The sequence below is a fragment of the Nicotiana attenuata genome, unplaced genomic scaffold (assembly GCF_001879085.1).
Source record: "Nicotiana attenuata strain UT unplaced genomic scaffold, NIATTr2, whole genome shotgun sequence".
Taxonomy (NCBI): Eukaryota; Viridiplantae; Streptophyta; class Magnoliopsida; order Solanales; family Solanaceae; genus Nicotiana; species Nicotiana attenuata.
The window spans coordinates 411,062-426,029 of record NW_017670732.1 but is presented as its reverse complement, the minus strand read 5'-3'; positions in this window follow the sequence as shown (position 1 = coordinate 426,029).

The following is a 14,968-nucleotide window of genomic DNA, read 5'->3' as shown; positions in this document are numbered from 1 at the left end:
AAGTAAATGTGCAAAGGATCTCCCGGGATATCGTCCCGTAGTTCCAAATATAAATATCCAGTGGATCTTCTGGGTGTCGTCCCGTAGTCCAACTCATAATGCGCAGGGAATCCCCCGGGTGCAGTCCTGTAGTCCAAAAAGTAAATGTGCAGGGGGGATCTCCTGGAATACTGATCCGTAGTCCAAAAGTAAACATGTAGGGGGATCTCACGGGGTATCGTCCCATAGTCCCAAAGTAAATACACAGGGCAACCAACAGAAATAACAGTCACAGTACAACAGAAAGCTCGTACATCACCACGATACATATATCAACAACAAAAATGACAATAATACAAGGTAAGACAAGTAATCAACTTAAGGACTGTAAATCACAAGGAAACAGTAGAACCAGCTCACAAGGAATAACCACGGAAAAAGAATGTTGGCATAAAGGGAACAGTTCAAGACGGGAAAACTAATGTATAGTGACGATCCTACAATATACAAGTCAATAACAAGGAAACCAACGTGAGTCTAGTAGTCCCAAATAAGGGCAAGTAAACAAAGATATAGGTTATCTAACTCCTTATAAGGTTGGACAATTTCGAGGATATTCGACAATTCAATTAGGGAAAGATGATCTTTAGCTTCACTTAAGACTAAACAAAATTTCAGGAGGGATAATAATGATTGTCAAATAAGACAAACAACTATGAAAAGATAGCATGACAATAGGAGAGGCAAAATTCTTCAATTAAATCAAATAGGAGTCAGTTAAGCAATAAGAGTGAATCATGAAGCAATTATTTTCAATCAAGCATGTAGATGTGAAACTAGTAAATAGGAAACTCAGTCATGTCAAGAACACATTCATACAAGTGAATATAAGGACCTAATAACTCTAAAAGACCAATTTTTCATAGTTAATCCTAGCACGCACTCATCACCTGGCGTACGCGAACTACAATCAACATAGAAGACTCAAATCATAGGGGGAAGTCCCCCACACAAGGTTAGGCAAGATACTTACCTCAATCCGGCCAATTCAATACTCAATTTAGCTTTTCCTTTACCAATTCACCAACGCTCGGCTCAATCTTGCCAAAAACGACTTGAATACATCAAACAATGCAAGAGAAAACAATTCAAATGAACAAAATTATGATTCTTATACAATTTGCAAAAAGTCAACAAAAGTCAACTCCCCGGGCCCACGCCTCGGAACCCGATAAAATTTACAAAAACTGAACACCCATTCCGCTACGAGTTCACCCATACAAAAATTATCTAATTCCGATACCATTTGGTCATCCAAATCATCATTTTAAATTATTGAAAGATTTCACAATTTTTCCCAAATTTTTCTTTAGATTCTCATGAATTTGATGTTAAATCTATGATATAATCACAAAATATAGTTGGAAATTGATTAGAGACACTTACCCAATGATTTGGAGAAGTTTGGGTCTTTGGAAAATCGCCTATGGAGGTTTAGGGTTTGAGAAAATTAAAAAATAGGAAAATCCCGTCAAAAATCTCACTTAACAGGCCTCAGATGTCGCATTTGCAACCCAAATTGCGAACAAGGTAGGGCTGGCAGAAATCGCATTTGCGACAAAAAGTTCGCATTTGCGAACTGGGCATCGCAATTGCGATTAAGAAGTTCGCATTTGCGACACTCCAAAAACCAGCAATTTTTCCCGACACGAAAATGAGCATAACTTCCTCATACGATGTCCAAATTCGATGATTCTTTTTCCTATGGCTCCATAATTTCGATAAAGATCTAATGGTTCAATAAAAACTGAATTTGGATCTCATTTGCTCAATGTGGTATCATTTTTACTTGAAGAAACGACGATGAAGCATCCAAAAACAAGCGCAACATAGCCTAAACCTATCCGAAACTCACCCAAGCCCTCGGGGCTCCAAAACAAACATACACGCAAGTCTAAAAATATCATACGGACTTGCTCGTGCAATCAAATCATCAAAATAACATCAAAAACTATGAATTTAACCTCAAAACTCATAAATTTCTAACTTTTCAACCGGACGACCAAATCACGTCAAATCAATTCCGATTCTAACCAAATTTCACAGATAGGACTTAAATATCATAACAAACTTGTACCGGGATCCGGAACCAAAATACGGGCCCGATACCAACGAGTTCAAACATTAATTCATTTCTTTATTTCCTTTAAACACCAGCACAACAATTTTCTTCAAAAATTGTTTTCTAACGCTAGGGACCTCGGAATTCAATTTCGGGCATACGCTCAAGTCCCATATTTTACCACAGACCTCCCGGGATCTTCAAAATACAGATCCGGGTCCGTTTACCAAAAATATTGACCAAAGTCAACTAAAAACCAAATTTTAACTCTAGAAATTACTATATTTTTGAATTTTTCACATAAAAGCTTTCCAGTTCAACGACCGGACTGCGCACGCAAGTCGATACACATAATATGAAGCTTCTCATTACCTCAAACTACCGAACCGGACGCAATTGCTCAAAACGATTAGTCGGGTCGTTACATCCTCCTCCACTTAAACATACGTTGGTTCTCGAACGTGCCCGGAGTCGTTCTAAAGCCATCGAACCACTGCATGAGCTCCTCATACATACACCCGGGGGTGATCCCCCATTACCCTAGTACTAATCTCAGGTCTAAGAACCTCATCTCATCCAATACAAGCAGCCCAACTAACAACTCATCATGGAACCACACGGATTATCGTACCACACAGCTCGTACACCAAACCAGTAGTGACTCAATTATGCAGCACAAATAAAGGAAAGCAAAGTATAAGAATTATCTAACAAGTACAACATGTGTAACAACAAAAGTATAATTTTTTATCAAATCGTCCTACAGAGGGAAAACACAACACTAAATAAACACAAGGAAAGGGTATCCCACATAACATCCGCTGCGGCATGCAGACCGCTCCCAAATACTCATCAAGTCAAAATGCTCGGGTTCACTGAACATATGAATACTGATATCAAGTACAATCCCACATAATATCTGTTGCGGCGTGCAGCCCGCTCCTAAATACTCATCGAGCTAAAATGCTCAGGTTCACTGATCACATGAATACTGATATCAAGCACAGCAGAGTGCACAGGTAAAACTGTGGAAACAATGAATAAAAGTAATAAAATAGGAGAGAAGCAAGCACATATAAGGTGCTATGAACAAATCAATATCATGAGGGCTATCTCTCCCGCATCGCCATAAGGCCTGAATGAAATCACAACATGCGTAGGGAATAATCATACAACCTCACCTTCTAGCACATCACAAAAAAGTAGCACATAACATAGGCTAAGGGCACAAATAATATCCATTCTGCCTGCTAGCATAACCAAAATGGCAATCTCACAGGAGCACACAAACTCGACCTGATACAAAACACATATTCTCATTGAGCTTTCAAATAGTCCCAACCAAATCCTGATCCTTCCCAATTAGATAATTATGCTTCAAAAAGATCCACAACAACTTATCGATAATACATGCTATTAATTATTCCATTCCCAACATTTCTTCAAGATCCGCAAATAGGAAATAGTCCATTCATGAGGGCATCTAGCCCCAAACCTCAGGAATACCGAAATTTCCATACCCAACTTAACTACGCAAATCAAATGGCTGATATATCACTCACACCCTATTATTCTGCTGAAGCACCCATATAGGATTTCTGGCCGCGTAACAAAACATGAACCCCAAAAGCCTCAAAACCCAGTAGTCACCATGCTACTAGCCACGCACCCGCAAACCAAAACTTAAGGTCCCTTCCAAAAATGCACACCCTTCACATATAATAGTCAACAAGGTCAACACTCTATTAATTTTTGATACCTATTCAGGAGAAAGTCACAATGTACCACATATTCCTTACGGCCACAGTAGACAGCCAACTCAAGCTTTTGTCAAACCATCAAGACCCTTCCGAGATCTGCCCGCACGCAACTAAGCCATTAGGACTGCACCTTCCCAACTCAACCGAGTCATACAAACCGTCCAATGCAAGAGTGCTGCAACAAATGCCAGTAGATATTTCCTATTCAAAGGACCAATTACTCATCGCTATGCTGACCCAATACCACAGAGCTGACCCATTTTTTCGGATAGTTGATATGCAATAATCCCAGTCAAAGTCCCAAGATCGTCCCGTGCAAGATCTCAGACCTTAGTCATATACAAATTCTGGGAACCTTCCAATACCACACATACATATACTTCAGGCCAAAACTGACGCAAGTCTAACTATGCAATCCGAATGCCGCTGATGGACTCCTCCACTTGGCGCGAAGCCATAGAAAACAACGTCTGATGATCTGCAGAACTAACCTTCACAGCTCGTACAACACAAATCACAAGGTACTCCAATACCGCCAACTATCCTCAATCATCACTCACCACGCTTCCGCTGCGCCTCCATATAAACAACTGAATAGTCTCTCAATACCTCTGTATCTCCAGTCTAGATGACACGTTGAGAAAATGTCTGAGCATCCCAGACTCCCTCGTAGCCTGTCTGTAGCATCACGAACCACTTGCGCATAGCGGACACCGAGAACGTAATATTACACACAAGTGGATGTAAAGGAACATAAGTTATATGCTTCGAGCTGAATCAATATCGCACGATAAGGAATGAAAGAATGTGAGATTATTCTAATAGTTCTGTAGCCTCTCGAAGATATATACAGACGTCTCCGTACCGATCCGCAAGACTCTACTAAACCTGCTTGCGACTCGTAGCACCTATGAACCTAGAGCTTTGATACCAACTTGTCACGACCCAATTTCCCCTCTGTTGGGCTTCGAGATAGCACCTAGTCTTAAGGACTAGGTAAGCCTACTAAAATGTGGAATAACAACAATAACTAATAACATCTAAAATTCTTCTGAGATAAATCCTTTATACAATGAACAACTTCCCAAAACCCGGTAGTACAAGTCATAAGCTCTATAGAGTTTCGCTACGACTTCTAAACACAACCGTATGGAAGTAGGTATAAAAGTGTGAATATAAAATAGGAAGGTGACTCTGAAGCCTGCGAACGCAGCAGCAGGTTTACCTTGAGTCTCCTCGGTAAGAATCCGCTCAGCTACTAACGATCAATACCTGGATCTGCACAAAAAAATATGCAGAAGTGTAGTATGAGCACACCACAGCGGTGCCCAGTAAGTATCAAGACAAACTCGGTGGAGTAGTGACGAGGAACAGTCAAGACACCCACTGGTCTAATAAGCAGAACAAGTATAAGTAGAGAAACAACCGAACATGTATAAAGACTAAGCGCTATTGCTAACAATACAGTAAGGGCATGTCATAACTCAGCAACTACGACAGCTTTCACCTTGAGTCTTAACCAGCAAGCATCAATCAAATAATCAAACTCTATTCAAGTGATAAAAATGGCTTGAAATATCCTTCCTTCAAGTAAGTGTTCTTTTCAAAGAGTTTCTTTCAAAATAATGCTTTCAAATATAATCTTTTTAAAAAGATAATTCTTCGAATATAAGTCACCTTGTGACACCTCATCCCATAATCATACAATACGGGTCTCAATACATGAACCCTAACACTTGGCATCCTGTGCCCTCATCACACCTCATAATCATACTGACAACTCACATGCCCAAAGAGTCATTCTCACATGGAAGGAAAATAAACAAGGGGTGCGTACATACTCATAAATCTCAAAGAGCCTCCTACCCGATTAGGGCGATTAACCACGTGTATGCTTGTGCAAGTGTCCTAGCATAGTTCACACCAACTAGTAAGTATGAGGAATGGAACGGACAACACCTATAATGTTTACACAGGGATGGATCAATGAAAACATCAGCTCAGAACGCAATGATTTTAACAGGGAATCTCCCAGGATATCGTCCCATAGTCCCAAACGTAAATGCGTAAAGGATCTCCCGGGATATCGTCCCGTAGTCCCAAATATAAATATCCAGTAGATCTCCCGGGTGTCATCCCGTAGTCCAACTCATAATGCGCAGGGGAATCTCCCCGGTGCAGTCCCGTAGTCCCAAAAGTAAATGTAAGGATCTCTCGGGATATCGTCCCGTAGTCCCAAATATAAATATCCAGTGGATCTCCCGGGTGTCGTCCCGTAGTCCAACTCATAATGCGCAGGGAATCTCCCGGGTGCAGTCCCGTAGTCTCAAACGTAAATGTGCAGGGGGATCTCCCGGAATACCGATCCGTAGTCCCAAAGTAAACATGTAGGGGATCTCCCGGGTATCGTCCCGTAGTCCCAAAGTAAATACGCAGCGCAACCAATAGAAATAACAGTCACAGTACAACAGAAAGCTTGTACATCACCATGATACATATAACAACAACAAAAATGACAATAATACAAGGTAAGACAAGTAATCAACTTAAGGACTGTAATTCACAAGGAAACGGTAGAACCAACTCACAAGGAATAACCACGGAAAAAGAATGTTGGCATAAAGGGAACAGTTCAACATGGGAAAACTAAAGTATAGCGACAATCCCATAATATACAAGTCAATAACAAGGAGATCAACGTGAGTCTAGTAGTCCCAAATAAGGGCAAGTCAACAAATATATAGGTTATCTAACTCCTTTTAAGGTTGGACAATTTCGAGGATATTCGACAATTCAATTAGGGAAAGATGATCTTTAGCTTCACTTAAGACTAAACAAAATTTCAGGAAGGATAATAATGATTCTCAAATAAGACAAACAGCTATGAAAAGATAGCATGACAATAGGAGAGGCAAAATTCTTCAATTAAATCAAATAGGAGTCAGTTAAGCAATAAGAGTGAATCATGAAGCAATTATTTCCAATCAAGCATGTAGATATGCAACTAGTAAATAGAAAACTCAGTCATGTCAAGAACACATTCATACAAGTGAATATAAGGACCTAATAACTCTAAAAGACCAATTTTTCATAGATAAGTCCGTGCACGCACTCGTCACCTCGCGTACGCGAACTACAATCAACATAGAAGACTCAAATCCTAGGGGGAAGTCCCCCACACAAGGTTAGGCAAGATACTTACCTCAATCCGGCCAATTCAATACTCAATTTAGCTTTTCCTTTACCAATTCACCAACACTCGGCTCAATCTAGCCAAAAACAACTTGATTACATCAAACAATGCAAGAGAAAATAATTCCAATGAACAAAATTATGATTCTTATACAATTTGCAAAAAGTCAACAAAAGTCAACTCCTCCGTGCCTCGGAACCCGACAAAATTTACAAAAACCGAACACCCACTCCGCTACGAGTTCACCAATACAAAAATTATCTAATTCCAATACCATTTGGTCATCCAAATCATCATTTTACATTTTTGAAAGATTTCACAATTTTCCCCAAATTTTCCTTTAGATTCTCATGAATTTGATGTTAAATGTAAGATATAATCACAAAATATAGTTGGAAATTGATTATAGACACTTACCTAATGATTTGGAGAAGTTTGGGTCTTTGGAAAATCGCCTATGGAGGTTTAGGGTTTGAGAAAATTGAAAAATGGGTGAAAATCCCGTCAAAAATCTCATTTAACAGGCCTCAGATGTCGCATTTGCGACCCATTGCAAACCCTCGAAAATTGCGAACAAGGCAGCGCTGGCAGAAGTCGCATTTGCGACAAAAAGTTTGCTTTTGCGAACTGCGCATCGCAATTGCGATGAAGAAGTTCGCATTTGCGACACACCAGAAACGAGCAATTTTTTCCGACACGAAAATTAGCATAACTTTCTCATACGATGTCCAAATTCGATGATTCTTTTTTTATTGCTCCGTAATTTGAATCGGATCTAATGGTTCAATAAAAATTGAATTTGGATCTCATTTGCTCAATATGGTATCATTTTTGCTTGAAGAAACGACGATGAAGCATCCAAAAATAAGCGCAACATAGCCTAAACCTATCCGAAACTCACCCAAGCCCTCGGGGCTCCAAAACAAACATGCACGCAAGTCTAACTATATCATAGGACTTGTTCGTGTGATCAAATCATCAAAATAACATCAAAAACTATTAATTTAACCTCAAAACTCATGATTTTCTAACTTTTCAACTGGACGTCCAAATCACGTCAAATCAATTCCGATTCTAACCAAATTTCATAGATAGGACTTAAATATCATAAAAAACTTGTACCCGGATCCGCAACCAAAATACGGGCCTGATACCAACGATTTCAAACATTAATTCATTTTTTTGTTTCCTTTAAAAACCAGCACAACAATTTCTTCAAAATTATTTTCTAAGGCTAGGGACCTCGGAATTCAATTTCGGGCATACGCTCAAGTCCAATATTTTACCGCGGACTTCCCGGATCGTCGGAACACAGATCCAGGTCCGTTGGCCAAAAATGTTGACCAAAGTCAACTAAAAACCAAATTTTAACTCTAGAAATTACTATACTTTTTATATTTTCACATAAAAGCTTTCCGATTCCACGACCGGACTTCGCACGCAAGTCGATACACAAAATATGAAGTTTCTCGTTACCTCAAACTACCAAACCGGATGCAATTGCTCAAATCGACCAGTCGGGTCGTTACATAAGGGTTATCTAGCGACAAACAACAACTACAATGGGTAAATTTTATACATGGTCGTAAAATTTTAATTTTTTTTATATCAAAGCCACATATCTAGTTTTCTAACAGATAAATCACTAAATTTTCATCACCCAACCATGGGCGAATTCATATGGTAGTTTATGTTGCATATGAACCCATGGTCTCTAACGACCGGACCGGTCATTTTGAGTTCTAGCGCGTCGTTCACCAATTTGAGGCCATGAGCAGTTTCATTTCAGGTATTATGACCTGTACGCATGGTCGGAACTGAATTTTTGGAAGTTCGGAGTTGATTTGGAAAGAGAATTCTCATTTCGGAAGCTTTAAGTTGAAAGAATTGACTAAGATTGGATTTTTGTGTAGACGACCTCGGAATCGGGATTCAAACGTTTCAGCAGGTTTGTATGATGATTTTGGAGTTGGGCGTATGTCGGAATCAGGTTTTGGAAGATCCGGGAACGTTTCGGCACCTATTATGGAAGTTAGCATTTTTGGAAGAATTTCATAAGTTTGGGTTGAAGTGCATTTCAGTGTTATCAATGTCCGTTTGGGATTCTGAGTCTGGGAATAGCTCCGTATGGTGATTCTGGTGTTGGGAGCGCGATCGGAAGTGAATTCGTAGGTCCGTGGGTCATTTTGGAGTCATTTGGCTAAAGATAGAAATTTGAAAGTTTTTGAGGAGTCTGATCCGAAGTGGACTTTTTGATATCGGGGTCAGAATCCAATTCCGGAAGTTGGAGTATATCCGTAATGTCGAATGTGACTTTTGTGCAAAATATGAGATTAATCGGACGTGATTTGATAGGTTTTGACATCGAATGTAGAAGTTTGAAGTTCTAAAGTTCATTAAGCTTGAATTGGGATGCGATTCATGATTTCGATGTTTTTTGATGTGATTTGAGGCCTCGAACAGGTCCGTGTTATGTTATGGGACTGGTTTGTATGATTGGACGGGGCCTCGGGGGTGTTTCGGGGTGGTTTCGGATCATTTCGGGCTTTTTTGCAATAGTTGTTGTTGGTGTCTGGTGTTGTTCTTCGCGTTCGCGAGTATACTCTCGCGTTCGCGAAGAAGGATTTGGCTTCAGGGACTCTGTTCTTCGCGTTCGCGGAGAAGGAAATCTCTGTTGCACAGGTCTGACTTCGGAGGCTCATATCTCGCAATCTATATGGAATTTGGAGAAGATTCAAAAATGAAAGTTGTAGCCCTTTGTGTATAGTTTTCATAAAAGTAAACCATTTATTATTTGGGTTTGTGTACTAAACGTTATGGCCGGTACACTACAGACTATCCGGGAAGATAAAGAAGAAATTGTGTTGCACAGGGCTGACTTTGGCAGCTTATATCTCAAAAATTGGGAGATGACCAAACCAATAAATTTGTAGATCTTGGTGTCTAGTTTTCAAAACATTAAACCATTTGTCATTTGGAGTTTTATACAAAGAATCATGGCCATTATACTAGAGTCTGTCTGAGAAGAGTTTGGAAAATGGTTTTTGGGAATTTTCTTCTTCGCGAACGTGATGGGTGTCTCGCGAACGCAAAGAAGAGTCGTCTGGGCAGTGTATAAGTGTAAAGAAATGGTTTTGGCTCATTTCATCTCATTTCCTCCATGAGAGCCGACCTAGGAGCGATTTTGGAGCTCCATTTTCATCATCCATGTCAAGGTAAGTGATTCCCACCTATTGCAAGTTAATTACTTGGATTATATCTAGATTTTAACATGGAAAGTCATGTAAATTAGTAGAAATTTTGGGATTTTGAGGAAAACCTAGGAAATTTGTATTTTTGGATTTTGACCACGATTTTGGACATGAAATTGAGAGCCAATTATATATTTGAGTTCGTGAGGTTAGGGGTAAACTTTACCTTCTAAAAATTTCGAAATCCGGGCACGTGGGCCTGAGGGCGATTTTGTCAGCTTTTAAAGCGGAGTTGGGATTTTATATAGATTGAATTGTTATGAGTATTAGGGTGTATTTTCATTGGTTTGCCCGTTATTTGGCTAGTTTTGGAGTGTTGGAGCCTCGGCTTGAGTCGTCAAAAGGGGCTTGGAAGCCGGTTATTGGACTTCGGAGCAAGGTAAGTCTCCTTTCTAACCTTGTAAGAGGGAATTGTCCCCATAGGTGAAATAATTGATTATGTGCTCCTATTTGTGGGGGCTACGTACGTACGAGGTGACGAGAGTCCGCGCGTAGCTACTATTATGTTTAAGTCCGGGTAGTCTAGGACCCAAAAGCATGCTATACCTGAAATATTTGTAATCTTATTGACAACTGAAATCGCCTAAATCATATCAAATTAGTAAAAGAATTTCTGAAAAGGGTTAAACCTCATTTCTTAAATCGCTAAAAGAGAATTGACTTTTCCTTGGATAAATGTTTAATTGACTGTTTGAATGTGTGTACCTATGAGTACCTGCGTCACACGTATGATTCGCGAACGAGGTAATAGATGCATCTATGGTCCGCGCCATTCGACCCTATGGCAGTGCACAGTTTAAATATTTATTGGATCGGGTCGTACGACCTCGGCATGATTTGCGCATGCTTGTAATGCTTTCTTGAGTTTTACAAATTGATATTGCCTCCCTGGTTTGAGATAAATTGATAAATAATGGATTATGAATTTGGAGACTTCTAAATATAAAAAGAAATGTTTATTTGTTTCTTGACTTACTTGAGTTTACTGCCGTTTTTAATAAATCCATGATTATTCGCATTATTAATATACTATTATTGGACCACTAGTAAGTGTCGAAGTCGACCTCTCGTCTCTACTTCTTCGAGGTTAGACGGGATACTTGCTGGGTACACATTGTTTTTGTACTCATACTACACTTGTTGTGCATTTTTGTTGCACAGGCACATGTATGTCTAGTGGCCTAGTTGGACGCCACGGCATGGTTGATACAGAGACTTAGGTGAGCTGCACCTCTCGAGACGACCCGCAGCCAGCAGAGTCTCCTTCAGAGTATTGTACTGTATTTTATTTTCTGTCCAATTTGTATTCCGGACAGTTGTTGTATTACATTATTTCCTAGAAACTGCTCATGCACTTGTGACACCGAGTTCTGCGATGATTATCGGGTATTTTGTATTAACTTCTAAACATTCTTTTATTTATTTTGTAAAGATTATCTTTTACTAGCCAAATTGAAGGAAAATTATAGTTTTCACAATTATTTAAACGAAAATTTAATTAAGTATTTATGGTTGGCTTGCCTGACAGCGGTGTCCGGCACCATTTCGACCTTTAGTGAATTTTGGGTTGTGACAACATGGTATCAGAGCACTAGGTCCCTTTAGGTTTCACGAGTCATGAGCAAGTCTAGTAGAATCTTGCGGATCGGTACGGAGACGTCTGTACTTATCTTCAAGAGGCTACAGGGCTGTAAGAGCACTTCCCTTCTTGATTCCTCATCGTGTGGTTTGATTCCTTTAAGGCTTATGCCTTTACTTCTTTCCTACTCAAACTTACACGATGCGAAGCACTTATTATGAATCGAGAATTGAGGGATTTTGATGGTACTAGAAATGTGGAGCGAGATGTTCTCCCTGCGTAGTTGTTAGGCTGTTGTTGTCACCTTGCAGAAGGTAGTTCTGTCGTTTCAGCTTAGTATCAGTATTACCCAAGGTTTTGAGATTTGAAATTAATTGTTATGATGATTCGTGCGTTGTTATCGCACAGTATTGGTGTAATGGTAGGGTCCTTGTCTATGCGTTGAAGCAGTGAATGACTTGGAAGGATGTTTACTCAATGCAAAATTTAGAGATTCAGAATTTTATTTCCAGCGGAGGAGAGGCAATCGGGATATGAATGTTCAAGTTTGGTTTCATGGAGTAACAAGAGTTGGTATTTTAGAGCGTGGTGGAATTTTCATCTATTATGTGGTGTCATTGTCCTTGTTGAATACGTTAAGTTCGCGGGTGTTATGTTTTTCTTCAATTCGCCTTTGGGGCACAGTAGCATATGGGTTATGTGGTAGGATGACTATACTCCTTGAGAAAAGTTTAGAGTGATTTGGGACTCATGGTGGATAGTGACTAGGTCTACGAGCTTAATTTGAAATATTGGCTAGCATAACGGCGGGAGATTTGATATGACGAAAAGGAGCTGCTTGATATGAAGAAGGATACAACATAACTTTGAATTGGAAGATATTGCCGCACATTTAGTTGATGTCCACAAGGAGAGAATGGACTTGTGCAGCTGGTGAATAAGCACGGGCTGAGGTAGGTTATCTCCTATGAGTAGGTCAGCGGTCGCGTGGTTGGTGAAGCTCCTGCGAAGAATTTTACTGGCTATCCGGTAAGAGGTCTAATATGTGAATGTTGCTAGAGATTCAGAGTATTCATGAAATGCTAAAGGAAGGATTTCAAGGAATTTGGCAGTTTAATTGCGCAAAGTCATGTCAATAAGAGATAAAGAATCTTGGTGGGTTCCAAAGTTGTGTAATAGTGGCTTCAAGCTAAGTGGGAGAGTCCTACCACCTACGGTTAGATTGCCTGGTCGTGTATTTGTGAGATTTCTAATTATCGGCATATTGATGGGTTACTGCGACTAAGGAAAGAGAACATCAGTGGTAATTTGAGCAAAGGAATTGAAGAATGTATTCTACAATTGGCATCATCGATTCATGTTCAGGCGTTTGGAAGACTTAGGAATTATGCTTCCGTGCAGAAGTGAGTTGCAAGGAAGGTGATTCGGCCGGCTGCTTCTTTGAGAGGGTGGTCATGTGCTAGAGGAGCCTTGCAGTTGATCATATTTGGGACCAAGTCAGAGTGGGTGAATCTCAATAACAGTCCTAGTGGGTTCAAAGGTTAAGGTGTGGTGCCTAAGGGTTTCGAGTCCATAGTATGATTGAGTATCGAGCTTTTGCAGCAGATTATGATAAGGAGCTTGGAGTGTTCTGTGTTATCTTCGGTCTATGGTATAAATTGAGAGGAATGGGAGAAAATGACTTCGGATTCATAGAGGAATTATCAGAATGGGTGTACCAGTTGAGGATGCGAATATGCACATAAGGAGGGTATGAGATGGTTCGTGGGAATTGAGACAGCGTGGTCTCATGAAATAAGATCACTCAGGATGAGTGCGGATTTGGGTTCGTGATGTTTTAAATGGGGCTAATATTATTCCTAAGTCAAGCCTAGAGTAAATTGGAAGAAGTAAAATCAGTCGGCAATGGTTGAATTGATATAACGGTGGCAACGATTAGTTCCTTCAGTGTGTTAAGTTATACACATGATACAGTAATGCGTGCGAGGTTTGACGGTCATCGTAATTGATTTTATTTGGAGGCTTTCGAGTATTATGGCCTATTATGTGCAGATGGATCCCGGAAGAGTTATGATGGTTTAGACCACTACTTGAGGTCGATATTTTCTGCGGTTATGAGAATTTAGTCACGGGTTGTAATGGTTCTCTTGAAATGAGTTAAGTAAAAGGCTTCTATATGATGAAGTGTTTACCCTATTAGTGGTTTACGAGTTATGATGAAATTCTTATACTCTTGCGCATTGTCATGATTAAGTGTCGTGAGTAGCGTGGGATTTGGAAGTTGAGAATCAAGGTTGCGGTTCGGTGTTGACAAGGTGGTCACGGGCTCGGATGAGCAGGAAAAGAATGTTTAGAGTAAGCTGGTATTATCCTTAGCGTCACCTGAGATCAGTGTCATGAGTAAGAGGTTTTGTGTATTGACTTGCGGATCCTTAATTCGCTTTGCAGCATTTGTATGTGCAGACTTGTTACCTGGTGCAGAAGGCCACGGGAGCATATCCCACGGAAAGATTGTATAAGTGTGACGTGTAGTCACTTAATTGATTGAGGATTTAAACCAAGTATGGATATTGTGGTACTATCGCTAATTGAGAATTTATGCCTGAAGGGCGCTCGGTTCATTTGGTTGGGGAATGTGGAAGGTTGTTCCGGATTGGACGGTTATTCTTGTGTGTTATGGGAAAAGGGGGTTATTATGGACCCAGGAAAGATTGTTGGCCTAGTTTAGTACGATCAGAATCGGCTTGAGGTCTGTGAATGGATTTAAATATGAATATGGGCTCTATATCAAGCCGGATGTGTTCATTTCAGCATAGCTCTCCTTTTGGAGGACTATTCGGACCTTGGATGTTATTTCATCGTCGGCTATTTTATGTAATGCTATATTGTGCCGTGTGAGTTGCGAAACGACTTGATAAATTTCTTGTGTATGGAGGTTCCGTGTACGATGGCATTATGTGAGCAGGATGGCTCTTGAGATTCAGATCATATATCGCACTTCAGTTGTGCATAAGTTTTGTAGCTATGGCGCTATCTGTCTCCCTAGGGATGGTATTATGCACTCAGCGTGCTTGTGGCCGATAT